This window comes from Meriones unguiculatus, chromosome 8 (assembly GCF_030254825.1).
Source record: "Meriones unguiculatus strain TT.TT164.6M chromosome 8, Bangor_MerUng_6.1, whole genome shotgun sequence".
NCBI lineage: Eukaryota > Metazoa > Chordata > Mammalia > Rodentia > Muridae > Meriones > Meriones unguiculatus.
The window spans coordinates 28,310,649-28,330,695 of record NC_083356.1 but is presented as its reverse complement, the minus strand read 5'-3'; the positions used below and the strand labels follow the sequence as shown (position 1 = coordinate 28,330,695).

The following is a 20,047-nucleotide window of genomic DNA, read 5'->3' as shown; positions in this document are numbered from 1 at the left end:
TAGGGCTGCCAGGAAGCCAGGCAGCCTGGGTTCAAAACTGTTCGGCTTGGTACATGTCTTCATTCCTCAAACACTTTCATACTGAGGATGATGTCTGTGTCAGGACAAGTGTCACTTTCACTATTGGTTTGTCTTACAGCAGCTCACAAAGTGATGAAGCTTGTCTATCAGGACACATGTTCTAATTCCAGGCTGCCCCAGAAGTATGCACACAAGACCCTGAGCATCTCTGAACAGCTTTCTCATACATCCAACTGGAGGTAAAACACCCATCTCTCACATAAGCAGGAAGCTTTTAAATATGCCAAGGCATTACACTATTAGTCTGCAGTCCTTAGCTACCTCACCCATAAAATGAGACCAGTGTTCCTCCTTCAGCAATCTGGGGAGCTAATAACTTAGGATAATGGTACTCTTCATGAAGTAGAAAATGGTACCATTACAGGCCCAATTGGCTATCTACACAGCCTGGTCACCTGATCTACTCCATCGATATTGATTCCATGGGGTACCAGTGATGGCACTGTTTCCATCTCTGTTCTAATCGTGTTCTAAGTGGCTGTCAAGACCTTCACATACATTGTTTCTGATGCCCAAATGATACAGACAGACAAGCAAGAAGATGTTATGTACCTACATGATCAGTTATCTGATCAAAGAGGATATCAAGTCATGGGTACTGAGAGCATGAGCTTCAAACTAGGCCCATGAGACCAAGGGTGATGGAGCCTGGAACAACATGCTGGGAGTAAGCAGAGTAGCAACAGCTACTTCACAATGAACAGCCCACCTCTTGTTTGTGATTGCTCATTCAGTAAGCGGAATATGAGAGTTTGGAGGAGGGCATGAGAAGATGATAAAAGATAAGGCTAGGGAAGAAATGAGATTTGGGGAGGGAGGATGCACTTGAGGGTGAGGAAATAATGTGAGCAAAGGAAGCCCAGAGACTTGTGCTATGAAGCACAGCAATGGCCCAGACTTGGCATCCAAACTTGAGGCTGCACCTGTTTGCTTGCATGACGTGGCATCTACTAATGAGAATCCAGAAACTGTATCGACAAAGACTATTTAAAGGGACCAATGAGGAGGCCAAAATCATATCAGAAAGGAGAAGCCAACAGTGTTCTCTAAGACAGACAATATCCTAGCTACGGATTCTGTGGTATCAGATGATTGACCAAATAAATCAGGGACTCAGAGAAAGAAGACGGTCCGACAGGAAGATACGTTCAGCTCAAGCTTCTGGCAGCCAGTTTGTAAGGGAACAGAATGGTGAGATAGCTAGTGAAGAGGCTGGTCGGGAAGCTAATCTGAGTGTATACATGAGCAAACAGAGCTGGAGGTATTCCTGAGAAAGTAAAGAAGGTGAAGAGGGTTCGATGGATATCTGTTCAGATGATGGCAACCACAATGCCCCATCTTGGATGGCATCAGCAATTTAAGGAATCAGACCACAGCATTTCTGTATGTTAGGTTTTCTTCCCCACCCCAATTTTTTCCAGTGACTTTCATGATAGAAAACTACTCAGTGTGGTGTATATGTACCTTTTAAATAATTAGTTTTTTTTTCAATATCAGCAAGGCCCGAGGAGCTAAACATATATTTCTACCTTGTAAACAGAATGATTGTCTGTTAAACAACAAAACTACATGAGGCCCATACTTTCAGAGAACATTACCCCAAATTGCTAATGATAATGTCACACATATGACTACAGATGGTTAGTGACACAAAGAATCAGAACAATTACAACTTGATAGAAAAACTCGCTCACTGGATTACAGTACTACAATTCTCCAAACTGTCTCCAGCTAAATTTTAAAGATATATTCACCCAACTATTTCAATGAGCACCAAAAATCTCTTGAGACGAATGAAAAAAATTATCAAGTAATTAGGAGATGTAGCCGGTTTATAGTGGCACAGACCCGTAGTCCCAGAAACCGAGAGACGAAAGGAGATTTTCAAGTTTGAAGCCAGTCTGGACTACACAGCAAGACACCATCTCAAACACAAACAAAGCCAAAACAAGATGTGGTCCCTGGGAGGCTACTTGCTCCAGTAGATGGCCATTCACCTGTGCACATACAGTCATCACCAAGTGGGCTCCACAGGTTTTAAAAGAGAGTAGTGAACTGCCATGTGCTACTTCTGTGCAGGGGTTCTAGGTTATCTCCATGAATAGTCCTTGGTTGAAGTATGAGTCTCTGGGAAGTTCCCTGTGTTCAAATTTTCTGATTCTGTTGCTCTCCTTGTGGGGTTTCCGTCCTCTTCAGCTCTTACTATTTCCCACATCTTACATAAGATTCCATGCACTCTGCCCAACAGTTGGCCATAAGTCTCAGTGTCTGCAAGTGGGTTACATAGTAATGGGAAGAGGGACTGCCTCTGACATAATCTGATTAGCCTGCTCTTTGATCACCTCCCCCTGATGGGGGAGCAGCCTTACCAGGCCACAGAAGATGACAATGCAGCCACTCCTGATGTGATCTGATAGACTAAGATCAGAAGGAAGGAGAAGAGGACCTCCCCTATCAGTGGACTTGGGGAGGGGCAGGTGTGAAGAAGGGGAAGGGAGGGTGGGATCGGGAGGGGAGGATGGAGGGGCTTATGGGAGGATACAAAGTGAATAAAGTACAATTAATAAAAAAATTAAATTAAAAAAAGAGAGTAGTGAATGGAGCTGGGAGGGAAAAGTGAAGAGAACAGGGGGGAAATTGGAAAGGAGGAAAGGGGAGCTGCATTGGATCAAACCACTTTATATATGTATGTCTGAAAATATCAAACAATAGGTTTAAAAGATGAAACAATGTATGAAAGAAATAAAGAAATAGGAAAGTAAAGAATTAAAACAAAACTATTTGAGACAACACTTAGCAGACAGCAGACTGCAGATAAAGGAAATGGCTGAGGTAACTGTTGACTGGGCACAGACACAGTGTCTTCACTATGTAAGCAGCAGCAAGGAGCCATCTAGGAAGTCGAGAAGAACCTTGGAAATCCAGGAGGTTATAGCATGGCACTTCATACTCAGACGACTGGCGTCAATGAAAGACAGAGGATACAAGGAGCGAAACATAAATATTTTCCAAAGGACTATAAGTGAGAAACTCCTGACTTCAAGTAAAGTGTTTCAAGGAAAGACTTACTGACCAGCAACTTCATATCCAGAAAACTATCCCTCAGGAACGAAGGGAAAAGAAAGACGGGAGCATGAGACTGCGCTCCTCACAGATGATGAGCCCTGGAAGAACTTCAGGAGTGAGTTGCCTGTATCATCTGGTAACTTTTGCTTTACTCATCAAATGGCTGAAAACCCACAAGAACCACCTTTTCTCCATACTGCTGATGTCAGGAGTCTTTCCCCAAGCCCCAGCCTCTTTTTTCATACACTTTCCCTTCTGCACAGGCAACTCACTCCTGAAGTTCCTATGCCCAACGGGGTAAAAGAGCTAACGCAATAGTCAGGGTCAGTTATGCATGCTCTTTGCAGTATTCCTGACAACCTGGTGACACAGATGTGCCAGTGGGGAGGCAGAGGCAGAAGGACTGTTGAAGGTGTGCCTAGGATGACGAGTAGGCTCAGGGACAGCCTGGACAAACGTGCATTCAAAACTTTCATTGAAAAATCAAAAGTGAATAAGAAAAGTTGTTCAAATAATCTATAAGAAGGCAAAAAGAAAGAGATAAACTGAAGGATGGGGAAGCAAATGAATGTAAGGAAAACAAATGACACAGTGGAAAAATTTGAGCCCTTTAAACACCTCGAAGGACAAAGCAAAGTGCCCATGAGCAGTCAAATATATATATATATATACTCAGTCCAAAAAAAATACCTTCAGTCCTCAGATCAGTTATTCAGGTGATTTCACTCAGTAGTAGCCTTGTTCACTATGTGGCAAAGTGTCACCCCTGCTTCATTTATGTTCTATTTACAAAGATTTAATAATGTAATAAAATGCTTGATAAACCAAATTAAATAGTATATATACATATCCTTATATTTATACATAGTAAAATTTCAAGTATACAAAAAAAAATTTTAAACAAAATAGTGTGACTAGGAGTCACATCTGGGTGCTAGATCACCCTGTTTGTTTTACAGTTGTTTAGGGTTATATCAACAGTTCAGTGGAGAGGAAACTAGAATCCAGGCTGAGGGGTAAAAGGAAGAAAATATTCGCTATATGTTGTAATTGTTCTGAGCCAGGCATTTGCCCATCTGTTAATTCCCTAGATGGACAGAGGCCTTGTGGAGTCCCCGAAATTCAAGCTGTTTCCCCATAGCCCAGCTCATTTGCCACAAAACAAACTTCAACAATTCAGTGAAAAATAATTGAAATCAATTCACTTTGATTCAAATATTCACAGCTTCAGCAAATGAATGTAATTTGAATAAGAGTATGTGTCTTCATGCTAGCAAAATACAGCTGAACTACTCCGTTCTATTTCACCTGGGCTGCTATAACTAGCTAAGAGTAGCCCAGTTGCCTTAGAGACTTAAGTCTAGAATACTGACATCTGGAAATCCAAAATCAAGGTAGCAATAGATATGATGTCTTCTGAGGGCCACTGCCTGGTTCATATATGGCTGTCTCTTCCCTGTGTCTGACATGGCAGAAGGGATGAGGAGCAGCTCTGGTCTTTTATAAGGTTAATTTAATTCATTCAAGAGAGTTCCAACCGTAGCATAGTACCTCCCAAAGACCTCATTTTCAAATACCATGACACCAACATTCTGGAGGTTAGATTTCATCATATAATTGAGAGAGAAGACAATTCAGAATACTGAAGCAGAAACCTATCATCCTATCCAAGCATCAGTTAGAACAATGGCTTAGCATTGGAGGGAAGACAGCTCCCTTCATGGAGTACAAGACTGATGTTTCTGCTGAAGCTGACTAGCAGCAAGCCTTTCCTACACTCCAAATGCCATGGAAGTCATGGAATGTGGGTGACCAGGCATAGGAAGATGGTTTTCGCCAACATACCAGGAAGCAGGATGAAGAGAACAGAGGCTTCATTCTCATATATTCCTGAGTTTCAGCTGTTTCAGGATGTTCCTTCAACAGCCCCCAGGATCATCCTGAGGGTTTTGACAGGTAAAGAAGACAAGCAATCCTTCCACACTTTATCCCCTCAATACTAGTGGTATTCCTGTGTGATGCTTACACTTGGTTTGTCAATGTGATGTGATTTACAGTCACCATAGAAGCACACCTCTCAGGGAGCCTATGAGAGTGCCTCCAGAAAGGCGTCATTGGATAAGGAAGGTCCCACCTAATGTGGGTAACACCACTCCCAAAGCTGGGATCCTGGGATGAATAAAGAAGAAACTAATTTAAACACCAGCATTCACCTCTCTCTGCTTCCAGACTATAGACATAATGTGGCCAGCCACTTGCTGGTTCCTCCTGCCTCCCCTACTATGCTGGACTATCGTCTCAAACTGAGAGCCAAAATAAAGCTTTGTTTCTTTTTTGTTTGTTTTGTTTTGTTTGGGCCAGACGTTTTTATCAATTTGGTGAGAGGAGTAACTACCACACCATATTAAAACAGTTTGTCCATGAATTCAGTTAAGGTTAACAGAGCACCACACACATAGTAGGTCCTGGACCAGAAGAGAGACTGATACCCCCAACAGCCGGAGTATGTCCTTCTGTCAATTCTGAGTCATGTTCCTAAGCTACAATATACTTAGTCTAAAGCCTGGACTCTAAGTAGAGTTGAGGCAGAAGATCCAATGCTTTGGTTCTGGTATATCTGAGTCCCAAGGCCCTTTGCATTGGCAACCTCCTGGTTTCTGCACACAAGTGTTGGCCCACGGTCATCTGTGCTTCATCCTTCAGGCATCAGAATCCATCTGTTGTTTGGAAGGAACTTCCTGCTATTCCAGTCAACGCACTGTACTGGTCATGCATGTACTCACTCCCCTGGCTAGCAGGTGGCAATGGAAAGACCTGGGTTACCTGGACTGTATTGTTTCTTTGGATACTAGAATCCGATGACAGGACAAGTGCACAGACCTCGTATCCCCGCTAGGAAAGGGGGTGTATTCCCAATAAGGCGCCTGAGTGTGGAGATGCAAATGGCCATCTGTCACCACAGAAAGGTGATCCTATGTTGAGGGGAGAAAGACAATGTCTGTGACCTTGCCACCTTGACCCAGCTTTTCCCAAGGTCCAGCGTTTGAGTCTCAGGAGTTGAGCTCTCTCTCTCCCCCTCTCTTTCAAGGCAAGCAGGTTCAAACTGTGTACTTTCCCTTTAACAACATGAAGCGGAATCTTACTGTAGCTCAGAAAGCCACAGACAGTGCCCCATCCTCTTGGAAGCTCTGCCTTCACTCCTCCAGGTATCTCTGCTTGCTCTAACTCCCTCCCTGCCTGGTCTCTTCCTCTCATCTCAGCTTTGATTGAAACCTCAATTTAGATACGGTTTGACCTCTCTTTCCAAAGGCCAGCTTTCAAAACCCATCTTGACACACATTCTGCACATCCCCCTGGAGCCAACATTGCAGTGGCACAGATAGGAGAGTGGCTTAGCCCAACCATTCCTCAATCTGCAGAAGCACATTTAAGTGCCCCTTTCCTGCTTGTTAGATTCTCCACGCATCTGAGGGCTGTCAGAACACCAGGCCTCTTTCTTTCACATTTTCAGCATGGAATTCTGCCCAGTTCATTCATAGGTCAGCTCAGATTACAGGGGTTTGAGGACACAGGGGATATTTCTGTTTAATGTATTTTAAGAGTGTCTGCCCTGGTGAAGCAATGCATATAAATAGTGTTCTAGACTCCATGCTGTCCCACAGGGCTCCCTTTATTTGGGAGGGGATGAGAAGGCACATGGCAGGGCTCTAGGAGAGCAGTGGGCTGAGAAATCAACAGGTCTGCACAGAGCCACACTGACTTTGGCTCAGCCCTGCCTACATCGCTTTATTGAAGTGGTAGGGGAGCCAGCCTTTCTTCTAGCTTCAATCGCTTCAACCCTAAGAAGGGCAGATTGATCTGACTCACCTGTCACTTAGAGGGAAGAGCAATTGCTCATATAGAGAGCCTGATTGCTCCGCGATAGCAGGAGTCAGGGCTACAAAGGGAGAGAGACAGAAGGGGAGAGCTGAGGGCAGGTGCTTGATAAAAGGGAGCTGGTTGAAAGCAGAGGATCTTTTTCAGTCTGATTCCACATTCTAACTCTCTGCACCATGGTGTAATCACGCTCAGAAAACTTTCTCCAAAGCCACGGGCTTCCCCATCACCTTCCATCAGCCGGTGCCTGACTGCCACCTCCATCCTTACTCCTCACCCCTCTTAAATGTCCCCAAGGTCAGGAGCTCACTACCTTGCCAATCACTAAGGCCCTCTCAGCATTTCAGCAGCATGAAGCAGGATGGGGCTCTGAGGTGGGAGCCGTCTGTAGATGAGGCGTCTGAAGGAAGGCAGGGAGCTCTGTCCCGCTCCTGCTCAGAAGGCATTAACTACATTCAGGGTACCTCTGTTGTAGGGCTATTGGGAGTCCCCTCTGAGGCATACCTGTGGTCTGCACTCCAGTTCCCCAAGCTGGCTCAGAGCACGTACAGCCTTCCCCCCCCATCCCGCGGGTGAGGTTCTGTATCTCTGTTTACCCAAATTATAAGTCCCCTGCTTCCTTCACTCTCTTTTGTAAATGGCTTACTCACCCTGAGTACAAATGCCCTCAGGTAGGGCGTTAGGATTCTTAATGCTTTAAACCTCTCTGGGCTGTCCTAACACAACCCTCTCAGTCTGACCCCAGCCTCTTTATCCTGCCCCATGGCTCTTAACCCTGGCTCGTGATCTTCATGCTCTGCCTACACCAGTGCTTTCTTTTGCTGACTTCGTGACACTAAGAGACAATGTATGTCCCTCCCCAGGCAGAACAATGATGGATATGAGTGGGTATTTAGAGAGGCTATGCAACAGAGAGAAATGAGTCCACGAATAAAGAGCAATGAGTCCAGTGTCTGAGCTGCATGTGTAGCTTAATAAAAGAGTGCTATTATTACACACATACGTGTACATACATAAATATTTTTCTCAGAAAGCACAAAAAGCCTGGGCGAGCATGAGTCTCTCTCTTTACTTAGTTACCCAGGCATGCTTCTTTTCTCCGAAGAGATGGCCTCAGCTCATACAGGGACTCTGCAGGCCTGCAGGGGTGGGCACACAGAGATCAAACCTGCCCTTGAAGGACCAAGAAAAGTGACCTGCAGGGTGAGTCCCTCCCCCATAGAACTGAGCCACAACTATGATCAATGCAAGGAACCAAGGAGGGGCTCTCATCAGTCACAGCAGGGACTCTCTTGCCAGTTTCCTGTGGAAGCCTGAGGCTCTGGCAAAAGCCAGCCTGCCAAGATCTGAGGATGTCATGTTTGTTTGCTGACTGGATGGAGTTTACCTGGCCTTCCACTTCTGGTCCCTAAGCTCCAGCCCAGAGATCCCGTGCACAGCTCTGGAAACTGCACAGCTACCCAATAGAAGAGCTAGATTCAGACCTAGGCCGGTCTCATGACCACTGGCACAGCCCAGGCCATAAATTAGGGCCCCAGGCTCAGTGAGAGGCCTCCACATGATCAAGATGCCAGAGTGCCTGACAAGCAGAAAGGACCCTCCCTTTGCCTACATGCCAGGCTCACTCTGGGCACGGCCCATGCCCGTATACACACTTTCTTCATTTAAATATTTTATTGACTTATGTAACTGCAATGTAAATTCAATTACAACTTCATGAATCTAATACCACTAGGAGCCAGGAACTTTGTCACACATGCCGGTATCACCTTTATGATTTAAAGTACTCTACCAGGTAGCCATTTAAAATAATATTCCCAATAGCTACACTTTTCTTCTTACGTGAATGATATACACTTACCTTTTATAAGGTATGTGATTACCCAGTTTTAGCTTCTATTCATTTGTATGAAACCCATGGATTTAGATGGAATGTTAAGGGTCAGGGCACTACTAAGCCATGAGTCTGAATCCCAAGTCTCACATTTACTAGGGGAGGGGTGGAATGTTCCCTAACCTCGGGGGGCCACAGAGGACAGCTGCACAGCTGATCACACCTAGACCCTACCCAGAAACAATCAGAACTCTGTGTCCAATAAAATCAGAAAGAGGGTGAGAGCTCAAAGGTGCATTATGGAATGTGGACTCAGTTTGTTTGAAGCACACCCAAAAGACGGAAGAGTGACAGAAGGGGCAGGGAGAGAGCTTCCACTTGGATGGAGGGAGAAACTTTCTGGAAGTCCAGGATCACACTGCAGGCTGCCTTAGGAGGCAGTGGCACCTCTGATGCTGCAAAGGAGAACAATGGATGCCGTGGATGCAGGCCAAAGTCAGAGCCCTGCCCAGGGTACCACAGTGGATACTCAGAGCACTCAGTGTGAAGCGCCTGCAGCAGGGGTATCTGTTGTCAGAATCCTCTGGGGTCAGCCTGGACTCCCTCGGTGATGTTTGTGTTTCTGTTTTTACTTTATTTCACTTGGCTGTATCTCCCTGTGGTAGGGGCATGTAACACGAGAGCTGCTCTCTTGCCAGGCTGGTAAACACGGCATTGTCAGATCCAGGCACAGCACCAGGCAATAGAGCTGCAGAGTCTGAACACTGAAACTGATCCTCACTGGCCTCACTGAAGCTTTAGACACATTTTTTTCTTCCACACAAAAATCTCATCTGATTTGGTGCTGTGGTGTGTTTGCTTTTTCTTGACTTTTTGGCACTGGCAGAAGACTACACCCCTGCAATTTGGCTACTGGGCAGACCAGGCCAGCTGTAACTGCCCACCATCCAGTAGTGTCCCAGAAACAGCTTCTTTCTAGAGATGGTTTCAACCAAAAGATGCTGTATATTCTGAACACTTTCACTATTTTATCAGCAGCCAAACTAAAAAAGGAGGAGGAGGAAAGAAAGGAAGAAAGAGAAGAGAAGAGTGGAGAAGAGGGGAGGGGAGGGGAGGGGAAGGGAGGGGAGAGGAGGGAAGGTGAGGGGAGTGGTGGGGGAAGGGAGGGGAGGGGATCAGAAAGGTTTTAAAGTTATTTCTCTCTTGTGTGCCAAAACATAGCCAGGGGTGAGATGGAAGTCGTGACCCAGGCACTAGGAATGGACAAGTGGTGGCAGCTGTATGTGGGTGAAAAGAAAGTTTTAAGAATATAGTGCAGTTTTGTCACAGGCCTCTGCATGGCTTCTGGCAGTATGTCTTCAAGGTTACAGCAGGCAGGCACTGTCACAATCTCAAATATTCACTGAGTGTCTGCTTAAAAAAAAAAAAAGAAGAAGAAAGAAAAACAACTTCCTATGTACATGCTGCTGACCCTCCAAATTTTTTAATTTTTTATTAATTACATTTTATTCACTTTGTATCCCCCCCCGTAGCTCCCTTCCTCCTCCATGCTTCTAATCCCACCCACCCTCCCCCTTCTCCACCCATGCCCATCCCCAAGTCCACTGATAAGGGAGGTCTTCCTCACCTTCCTTCTGATCCTAGTCTATCAGGTCTCATCAGGAGTGGCTGCATTGTCTTCCTCTGTGTTCTGGTAAGGCTGCTCCCCCCTCAGGGGGAGGTGATCAAAGAGCAGGCCAATCAGTTGGAGTGTGGTGGCACTCCAATTTTTAGCTTGTATTGAATCCTCAGTCCCAATGTGTCCTGAGAACAGTACTCTCCCCATGACTTGTGACCCAGAAATGCTATTCCTTGGAAACCCTCTGAGGCACATCCTTGCCAATATCTCTGCACCGAAAGATGCTCAAGGCAACTGCAAAAGGGCAGTTAGCCAAGGAGGCTCATCCATTTGAGGGGTGCTCAGAGGTAACTTGAAATGTCAGGATCGAAGATCAGGTGACTGATTTCACTAGCAATAAAGCCGAGAGGCGGTCGCATCAGAACATTCATTCATTCAGTTATTCATTATACAGTCATCCACATACTCATTAACTCAGTAAGCCTTGTGCTGGCCCCAGACAGGTGCAAAGTAAGATATTTCAGCCCAGCTACCTTGCTTTACATGCTAATAATTCTGCCCCCAACACACATACATATGCATGTGTGCGTATCTGTGTGTGGTCTCCCACTAATACTCAAACACACACACACACACACACAGAGAGAGAGAGAGAGAGAGAGAGAGAGAGAGAGAGAGAGAGAGTCACTTTGTCCTAGTACCTCATGAGACTGGCACTGTCTTTACAGGCCAAGTAAGCAGGTCACCTCCACTCTCCAGATATCTATTTTCTCCTCTGTAAAATGGACAAAATGCACTCCCCTCATCTCACCAGGTTTTGTAGCTATTATTGTCATGAAGCTTGGCACGTCTTCAGATTGTTGTTGTTGTTGTTGTTTTTAATAAAGACTGAGGAATAAACTATCCTCAGGCCCCTTTCCTACTCTGACATAACCACATAAGCCGTTCTCATCTTCTGGTTCTGCTGGAGAGCAACAATCGTGTTGAGAAGTCTCCCCAGCATGGGGAGATGCGCTTCTCTTGATGTGAAAATGGCTTTTTTCCTCCCCCTGTATTTGCTCTGCTATCATAAGCTAACTCATTTCCCTTTCTGACATTTGTCTGTAAACTCCTAAGTAGAGGAACACATGCCATTCACAGCCAGTGCCACAGCAATCACATGTATACCAGTGTAAACCTCCCTGAAAACCATCAGCAAAAGGAACGATGAAGAGAGGAAGGAGGGAATTCAGGACTAGAAAGGATGTGCTTCCAAATGGTTGGATATCAAGCTAACAAGAGCCTTTAAAAGCTCACCTGACCCCAGGTTTCAGCTTTAAGAGTAGCCTTTCAAATGCCCCAGGAGATGGCTGTCCACTCTTCATCTGAAAACTCTCCTCAGTGGGGACTCACCACTATGGTGAGCATAGAAAGTTAACTGGATGGCTTTTCCAAGTAACTTGGCCTCCATTAGTCCTAATTCAACCCATCCGGTACCAAAAGGCAGGTAGGTGTCTGTTCCTCAGGACACCCCAGGGCACAATGGTCACCTGCCATTTCCTCTCCATACCAAAAGACCTCTCTAGGTATAATTAATCTTTTCATGAATCTCTTCAGGGTGTCTGTCCTAAAGATATTTCTTGAATGCATGACCCCTTCTACGTGACTTCTTACAGTTGACTCAAACATAGAGAGGGCTGGGTTGGTCATCAGGCCAAGCCAGACACACCTGGGAATCATCCCAAGGATACAGGTGACCAAGGATCCCATGAACACCTGAAGTGGTCATCACTTCCCTGGTAGCCATTGAAGAACTTGCAGGGATTAAAGAATCTAGGATCCTGAGGGTTCAACCTGTGCCTAAAATCTGGACATTTGACATCAGTGAATAATAAACACAGCCATGGAAGAACTGAAGTCTCTGTGGAGGGGAGAGGTTGGCCAGAGTGCCACCCACTACCAATCTGTAGGTGCAAGAACATACGAGAACGTGTTGGAATTTTGAAAAAAAAAAATCATTTCTGCTGCAAACATTTCTAAGGGCTCATGACCAGAGTCCTGCTGGACCCCTTGAAAGCAGCCCCTCACTCCATTCAACCTCTTTCCCAGCAACATAAGGGTGATGGTTCTCTGTGACTGATCGAGGAGAGCAACTAGATTTAGGAGACGGAAAACAGCTAAGATATCAAATGTCTGGCCACTTCCCTTGTGAAGGAATCAATCCCTCCTATCACTTTCTCTTGACAAACGAGGAAACAGAAGCCCCCTGGGTGCAGCTCTTAGCTGAGGGCAGGCAGTAAGGAAACTGTACAAGGAAACAGTTACAAGGCAGAGCTGGGCCCACACATAACACTAAGCCACTTGCAGCTTCTGTCTCTAACAGATCAGAACCCTGTAGAACTTCCGACAAATAGGACTAAGCTAGAAGGGATATTTTGGTTTTCTAGCGTTTCCCCAGACACTTGTCAATAAGAGGCAGATGAGGCGCTAGAATCATCCCACATAGACAAAGAAGTGCCAGCACAGACACAGGATGACAGGGGATAGTTACAGTGATGTTTGGAGTAATGAGGACATCCCAAATGTCAGAGAAGCATGTCTTCCTGCCATCACCAAGTCTGTCCACACACAAACCAAGCCAAGTAAAGCTTAATCACCTGGGACTGCTATAGAACATGATATTCAGAAGCAGGCAGACTAAGGTATCTCTGGTCTAGAGGAAGGACAACAGCATGCTCAAATAGGAAAGAGATCTAAATTTAGACCAAAAAGGCAAAGCCCCCTGCCCATCGATGCCCAGTCAAAGGGAGGCTATCCTTCCTTCCTCCACTCACCCAAAGATCCTTTCACCCCACCAGAGGCTGGTACATCCCAACAGCTCTAAAAACCAGCTCCAGTGGCCTCTGGTGATGGCCGCTGTGGCCACTGTGCTCTCCGCGTTCTTGGACAGCTCCTAAGAATCAGTCAGCTACATCGTAGGGATTTCATTTCCCTCTGAGGTTGAAGCAAAGTTTGTCTCCTTCGTACGGAAGGCTCCCCAAAAGGCTTCAAGAGGAAGTTGTTCAGCAATGCCAGGAGCATTGTATTTGGCTCTCGTTCCTCCTTATCCCCCACTGGAGCCTACGACTTCCAACACAGGCGACTGAGAAAACTGGGCCTTACCTGCCAAGGAGATGTTCAAGGGGTCCGGCCTGGACTTGTGTCCTGGGATCAGAGCTACTGGAAGCAGTGTTCAGGGAAGATGCTAGTCTCAGGCAGTCCCTTTCTGGGATTTCCACTGTAGCATACAGACACTCTGCCTGCTACTGGGGAGGAAATAAAAGACCTAGCACCAAAAGGTGGGAATCTTCTCCTAGGCCATGGGTCCAGAAACACAGCTAGCTTTCAAGGCAGCAGTTGGAGAGCAAGGCTGAAACTTACAGAGTAGAATGGCAAGTGTGTGAGAGAAAGCAAAGCAGAACCGGGCCAAGCCGGTCCTCAGGGAGAAGCCACAGTCCTTTCCAGCCTGTGCTGGCCAGGAACAAAGCTGCCCCTTAGCCTCCCTAGAGGCTCACTGTCCCGGCTCTGGGATTCCCCAGCTAAGAGCTCCCGGAGAGGGGAGGAGCCCGGAGTGGGCGGGGTCGAGAACACGGGCTGGGGCGGAGCCAGAGGGGGTGGGCTCAGCCCTAGTCCCACGGGGAGCCAAGAGCGCGGGACCTGGGCTGGTGAAGGTCCCTGACCCCAGAAGAAAAGCTTCGGAGAAGGTCGGGGCCGCGCAGGAGGGGGAAGAGGCGGGCGGCTGTGCAGATAAGGGTCTTAATGCTCCAGAGTCAGAGCGGCCTTAAGAAGCCCAGGAGAGCAGGAACAACTGTCCAGTCCGGGACTTTACTAGATATTTTGGTCCCTTTACAGAGAGCTCTGAAATAACCCACCGAGTTTAGAGGCAGCTGCTTGACCAGTTTGGAAAGTTTGGAGCACACAGGGAGACAGGTTGCGGGGAGGGGTGTGTGTGCGAGGCGCCCCTTGTCAAGCCCTCACACTTCTTGCTGCAACAGAAATAGGAATACACATTCTCAGTGCCAGGGACCCTTTCCATGGGTCCTGGCCCTATTTAGGAAGTCCTCACCCAGCCTTGGGATAACCATGGGCTATAATTCTGTTGCCCATCTCTGGTGAGGACAGCAGAGGCTCAGAAAGAGCCTTGGTCACCCACCGGGCCTGGTGTCCCCATTAAGGCAGTGAGGGAGCTCAGGTAGGGCTGATGAGGCCAGCAAGGGAAGAGCAGGAGCAGGTGCTGGCCCGGATAGCTCTTTCTGAGCGCTGTTCCTAAAATTGGGCCAGGCAGGGTATTTTATAATGGACATGATGAGAACATTGCTTAATTGATAGTCTCTTCCTCCCCTACATCAGTCGTTCTCCTAAGCTGCAGGCTGGCCTTTATTTGGCTGCCTGTGTGGCAACATTTATAAACAGACATACTGGGCTCCTCTGTGACCCAGGGACTCACAACAGCTGCCCCCTGCTGCCTTTTCCTGCTTTGTGTTTCAGCTACCCCTGTGGCAGTGTTACTCGCTGGCAAAGCAGACCAGAGGCCGGGACAGGCTTGATGATGGTCACTCAACAACGCGCACGCACGCACGCGGTGCTGGTGACCCTGTAGGCTTACTTGCCACCAATGGGGGAAACGGAAATGACACAAGTCACCCTGTCTCTCATCCAGGTGGCAGAACGGGAGAACAATACCAGGTTGGAGATATCTTAGATGTGTCCTGCTTTAGATGTGACAGACACGTAGATGAACAACTGGAAAAGTCTGCTGGGCAGGTGGAACAGCTGGAGCAAAAGTCCACTGAAAATGGACTTGACACCTTCCTGAGGCGGCCATAAGGCAGTTTTCAGAACGGCCTTTCCCGTCGGGTAGCTCTTGTGATAAATCTGATGCCTAGTTGTGAGGACAGAAGCCAACCTCATTATGGACCCCTGTACCACAGCCTTACTGTGGCCTAGAACCTCCCCCTGTCCCACCAACTGCTGTGTCCAACCAAAGCCCCTGAGATCAGATAGTGGACAGGCCTCCCAGCTCATTCTTTTATCCAGGTGGTGCCTCCCTCATTTTGTAAATTTTATTTTTATTTAATACACACTGACTGCAGATTTTTTTTAGGGATAAGGTATAAAGTTTCTACTTCTATGTGCACTCTGCTATTTCTCTGGAGATATTAGACAAATATCTCCATCAGTGGTAGAACCCCACAAGCCTGTGTAGATGTTAAGGGTCCAGAAAAGAAGCAGGACTGCCACTCAGACCAGACCCTCCACTGAGGTCTGAGTCAACCTATCTGTGTGGAAATAGTTGGTGGCTTTGATAGGCATTTGCTCTGCCTTCCTACTGTTTGGATGTGAGGAGAGCAGGCCAGAGGCAATGGATAGTGAGCTGGCATTCTGGAAAGGTACTTCCAAAAGCACTCCATCGCACTTCCTTCCCCCTTTGGAGCACTTCTCTGCCAGGATGACAAAGCATACAAACATCCGAGATGTACTTACCAGGAATAGGAAATCTGTATACAGGCCACTGTACCCACAGATAGGAGGATATGCATTTAACAGGAAATATGAAAATGTTTCCCCTGGGACATATTTTGTTGTCGTTTCTGTATTTCAAGCACTGCAATAATTAACATTAAAGATAAGTAAGACAGACAGAGCTCAGGTATCACTAGTCACAATCTGTTTCTCAGTTGCTGAAAGTCCTTCCCAGAGTAGGGGTAGAGCAAACCGCATGGACGCCCTCCACCAAAGGTCCTGTCAACAAGCTAAAGCACAATTCTACCTAGTTCACCCTGAAGAACCAAACGTTTATCAGGCTTTACTTACAGAGCACACGTGAGAGGGACATAAACAGGGTTAGGGGAACTTCAAAGCAACCTCCTTGGAAAGTCTGAAGCCAGCATAGGTGATGGCTTCCCTGCAGCTACACAGAGCACCCATCCTCTAGTCCTCCACAGCCATCCTCTAGTCCTTCCCCTAGACCCAGAGACCCTGTGCAATTGAGGAAAACTTGATTAAAAACATGGGGTGGGGATCCTCCCCTGTAGGATTATGATAATGATAATGACCCACAGAGCAGTCATTATGAACACTCAGTAGGCACAGCTGATCTCATGAAGATGGTAGCAACTTAACCTGGATGAAAACATCTTACATCACTGAAATATGTTGTATTCTGTATTCAAATAGAAGCCTTCAAGTATCTGCCTATCTCAGTCCTCTGGATCAGGGCTTCCAAAGGTTGTAGGGAGGCACTGGCCTGGCCATGTCTTCAGCAGTCTCTGGGGTGAAGCCCAGTGAGGTTCAGATTGTTGGAAGGTCTTGTCCAGCCCCTCACCATGGGTCCTTGGTTTCTTTCTGTCAACACAGGATTACCTCTAACAGAGTTTGGTTTTTTTGTTTTTTGTTTTTTTTTTCCTCTTTAGGATCATCTGATAGTATCTCTATCCCCTTTCTCAACCTGACCTGAATGAAAGCTTCCTGAAGGAGGGAAGGGGATGTGAGTGTTTCTTTTTGACTCTCAATTGGCATGCCTGCAAATATATGTCGAATAAATACATGAATGGCTGGATTGCGTGATTATCTGGCAGTCATTGGCGCATTGCATTTTCAAAAGGCTCTTTCTTTATGGGTTTGTATTTTGTCTTTCCCAACTGTATTATATAACTTCATGGAGCAAGAAAAGTGTGTATTTCCATGGCCATCTAGAAGAAAATTACTATGTGCACAAGAGCAGCGTAATTAAATAGAGATGTAATTTTTTCAAATTATTAAGTGCTCGGTTTTTAAACTCCTCTGAGATCAGCTAAAAACATCCCTCAAATCTGTTTTACAAGGATGAAAACTTGAGTATGATTGCTTAATGTTTTAATTTGTTTTAAATTAATGTATGCGCTACAATTTCTATTTGGTGAAATTGCCTTCAGCTTTATTACATTTATTCATTTTCCAGGGAAAGTTAATCATAATAATATTCTTGTTTATTTCTTTTAAATTAAATTTGTACCTATTTTTCAATACATGAGTATTTTATCAAACCATAAAGCTAGTTTTGCAATGTTTCATGAACTCACAGAAGCCAAACTGTTCCAGTATAAAGCCAATAACCACCGCTTCCCAGGACACTTGCTTTGAGATGGTGGGCTTCCATTATTCTGCATCTGGGCATTAAACTGGGTATCCAACTGGGGTTTCCCCTTTAGGTGGAAGCCTTGCTGCTTGTGTGGCCTCTGGCTCTCCACATGGAGTCAGGACCTCCACATTTTCCAGTGATTGATTCTGAGTGAGAAGAGCAGTGACTGAGAATAAATAAGAGCGCTTCCCTGGTAGCAAGATGGCATTCTCAGACTACAGTGTTAGGTGCCTAAGCCAGCCCCCATCCAACCTTTCTCAAAGTGTCCAATGGGAAGAGTTTGAAATGGATTGTGAACTCATGAGTTCTGGTCCATCTCCACCTTCCACCTGCCTCTGTATGTTCAGCCACCAGGCCCCAGGCTGAGGGAGGGACACTTTGGATCTGATCTCTTGGCCCTGTTTCATCACTCTGAGACTTCTCCACATGCCTAGATTGAGATGGCAAACCCTGGAGCTGCCATGTCCCACCTGCACTAGCCCTCTTCATTCTTTCAATGGCTGGACCCCAATTATCAGAGTGGTCTCCTTACCCTAACCCTGGGTGCTCACTTCTTCTCCCAGACTTTCTACTGCCTTCTCTCCAGGTGTGTCCTCCTCAAATGCGACATTTTCTTCCTCTGAAATTCTGTCTCTGATCTCCATTGGGCTCTATTATTTTTCAATCCCTCCAGAGATGTCTGGAGTAGATTCCTGTAAATTCCTTCTCTCCTGAGCAAAACACAGAGATCGAGAAGGGTAAAGGGATTCTTCCATTGTTGTCTTTCCAGGACAGTGCCTGCCCAGAGCGGGCCAGCAGTGTGAAATGATGAAACTCAGCCATTGTGCCATGATAGCCCTCCTAAGACTCCCTAATGTCTCCCCAGAAAACAGTAATGATGTCAACATTCATGGCCACTGGTAAAGTGCTTGTGGCCAAAACAACTCCGGAAGTCTCAGAGGCATCTTATTTCTAATGCGGATCACACCTGGTGAGACCAGGAATCTGGTAAAAGATGTTTAGGTTTGGGTAGGAACTCACTAGAGGGGACAGAACCTGGCTTCCAGCCCAAGCCAATCTTTTCCAGAGATCTTCACTTCTCTTTGCTGTCCTGAGACATGAGTTCAAGTGTTCTGTTCAGGGAAAGTTATTTGTGAGTATCTACTCGGACACCAAATTCTCATTTCATGGGAACTCATATTCTCCTTCCCACTGGATCTTGTTGCATTTTCTCTTCAGGCCAAGGGATGCTGCCACCAGCTACAGAGTGGGGCTTGCAGGCCCAAGGCTTTCCTGATTTTTTAAAATCTTTGTATGTGCTTTTGTGTATACATTTATAGTGTGTGGGGGTGGGGGCAGGCAGGTATCCATGTATCATAGCTTAAGACTAGAGATCAGGTATTGGTCCTTACCTTCTGCATTGTTTGAGAGAAAGTTTCTTATTATTCAACACTGTGTGCACTGGACCAACATGCCTATGGGCTTTCTATGGTTCTTCTGTCTCTACCTCCTATCTTTCTAAAGGACACTGGGATTACAGACATGTTCTCTTAGATCAACTGGGTTCTAGGTGTGCTGTGAGGATTTGAACTCAGACTCTCATACTTGTGTATGAGACAAGAAAAAGTTTCGTTTCAGCCTAGTTTCTTTATTTTAGAACTTGTATCAGTTCTGCCAATGTCAATAACTCCTTTCTTTACAATGACCCCGCCTTGGTATTGTAGGGCATCCATCCTTGGATCTTCCACATCATCCCTCACTATCTCAGTTGGTAGCACCTCACTTTATGAGCTTCCACTTTACAGGAGAAGAAAGGGAATTCCCTAGGTCTGTTTAGCTCATCTTGGAGCCAGGAGAAGGCTGAGCCACTCTGTAATTTTGAAATCAGTCAAACGGCAGCCAGTGATTGCAGCAGCATCAATAACAATGACAGTTGTGTTTCCAGTGATGCATTGTTCATGAGAAGGAATACTCATAAGCGTGGCTAGATCAGCCCCTCATAGGAGAGAATTTGCAATTACTAAAGCATTAACACGAGGATGTTGTTAAATATATGATGAGAAGTCATTTCAGTGGTGAACTCAGGGATCTACTCATGACCATATCAAGATGACCATGCTAGGGTATTAAGTAGCGGCAGGAGGGGAGAGAAAGAGAACAGATTCATAAGGCATCACTCCTCATTTCTCCTTTCAAAAATCAGTGCTGAAGTGATTTTCTGTGGCTTCCTGGAGTTTTTATGTATATAGTATATCCAGACAGTTGCTGGTGCTGACACTTCCACTTTTAGGCAGTGGGGACATATTCTACAAACTCCATTCTATAGCACCACTTCCTCACACAACCATGTACCTTGGGCACCTGCCAACATCAGTCTGTTTAGACCTGACTCATTCTGCCAATGACTACCTTGTGTTCTGTTTGTTTTTACTTTCATTCCACAGATGTTTAACGC

At 46.1% G+C, this 20,047-nt stretch overlaps 1 protein-coding gene across 1 annotated transcript in view; it reads right to left on the bottom strand.

Annotated features, from left to right (window-relative positions):
* The window catches only part of Col22a1 (collagen type XXII alpha 1 chain), a 231,665-nt gene extending 217,648 nt beyond the window's left edge, over positions 1 to 14,017 (bottom strand). Inside the window, exon 1 of the mRNA XM_021652125.2 lies at positions 13,617 to 14,017. The gene's annotated coding sequence lies outside the window, so the exon portion shown is untranslated. The remainder of the gene's footprint in view (positions 1 to 13,616) is intronic.
* Positions 14,018 to 20,047: the final 6,030 nt, after the last annotated feature.